The sequence below is a fragment of the Setaria italica genome, chromosome VIII, assembly GCF_000263155.2.
Source record: "Setaria italica strain Yugu1 chromosome VIII, Setaria_italica_v2.0, whole genome shotgun sequence".
NCBI classification, from domain to species: Eukaryota; Viridiplantae; Streptophyta; class Magnoliopsida; order Poales; family Poaceae; genus Setaria; species Setaria italica.
In genome coordinates, this window is record NC_028457.1 from 14,705,070 (window position 1) to 14,706,800 (window position 1,731).

Here is a 1,731-nt window from a genome sequence, read left to right on the forward strand (position 1 = left end):
GTCTACATTCTACATCCATTGCCGATTCATCTACATAGTATTACCGAACCAAAGATATTCTGATCGTCCATAAATTATACATGAAACATAACAAACATGATACAAATACCATTAAACTCAAATGTTGTTGAAAGTTTAGATAGAAATACACAAATTTAAATTTTAGACCCAAACAACATGATACACTACGACAAACTCAAATGTTGCTGAAAGTTTAGATAAAAATACACAAATTTAAATTTTAGACCCAAACAATATGATACACTACGACAAACCATTTTTTATGTTTTCTAAAGAAACCATTTTATGTTACCATCATATAACCATACTAATACCCAACGATTGCTATTTGATCCAACCTTGTTACAGTGCCTAAAAAACTTTTAAATCGTATAACACATGGATCATGTAAGTGTCCAAAACGGATGTAGGGTGTGATGAGCACTAGGCCATGAAAGATTTGTGTTGGCGGCTAAAAGGAAGCACAAATGGTGTCAACCCGCCAGGAATATGTATTTTCCCATCCTATATATTATTTCCCGTCATTTATTTACAATTTCTATTTCCCACTAGTTTTTAGCTGCCAAATTTAAATATGTATCTCCAACCACATAACAACAAACTTAAATAATAAATAATTCACATTATTAAAAATTGCATCGTACATAATAGATAATTCACATTATTCAACAAACTTGAATAATAAATAATTCACATAATTCAACATTTGCAATAGAGCTATTCTTTGCCATGCTAATATTAAAACTACTAGGTCCATCTACGAAGACCTTTGCACTCGTGCGCCATCAACACGCCATCTTGATCAAAGATTGCTCCATCCTCATGACAAATCTCGCGTTGGATGAACCTCGCCATGTCCCTACAAATGTTGTTGATGTGACCATCTTGGAGTGACGCTTGGTGATTCAGGATCCTTGGCATCTACACTAAGGCACGGCGTGTAAGTCCAAGAACGATGGAAGGGGTGTTGTGCGGCTCATCATGACTCGAGGCGGTGGTGGTGACGGCGCGGTGGTGAGGCAAGCTGGGGACAGGCGGCGACTGGCTTGGCGATGGCATCGCAGCATGGCTCCAAGTACATGGCGTACTCCTCCTCTTCCCGAGCTCCTCCTTCCTCCTCTCCCCTCTTCTTCTTCCTCCCCGGCTCCCTCTCCTCCTCCTCTCATCTCCAAGACCAATGACGGATAGGGAAAGCCCCAAAGTGGCAGCTAGGGTAGGAAAGCGGCCGACAGGGGGTATTTATAGGGTGCGGCTAGGGCTCCAGGTGCAGGTAGATGGCGATCGATGCGCGGAGGCGGTGTGGCATGCATCGGCGCTAGCCAGCGCAAAAGCGAGCATGGCACGGAGCAGCAGTGGTGCAGCAGCGCGGTCCCTATCAGTCGCGTGTGCCACGTGTGAGGATGGCGAGAAAAGAAAGGAGCACAGTGCTCCGGTGCGGCTGACGGGTGGGCCCCAGCTGGCAGTGGCAGCGGCTCGGAGGTTTCGTGAAGGTGGTCCGACACGATGGGGTGTGGGGAGCTGGGCCAGCGGGACGGGCAGGCCTCCGGCCTGGCAAGGGAAGGGATGGCTTAGCTGGCCAGGAGGTTAGGCGGGCTGGTGGTTAGGCGGGCCGGGGGTGAGGTTCCGCAAATGCCAAGTTAGTGGTTCAGTTAGTCTAGTTTTTAGGTCAATTTGATCTAGAATTCAATTAGAATCGATTCCAGTTAAAAT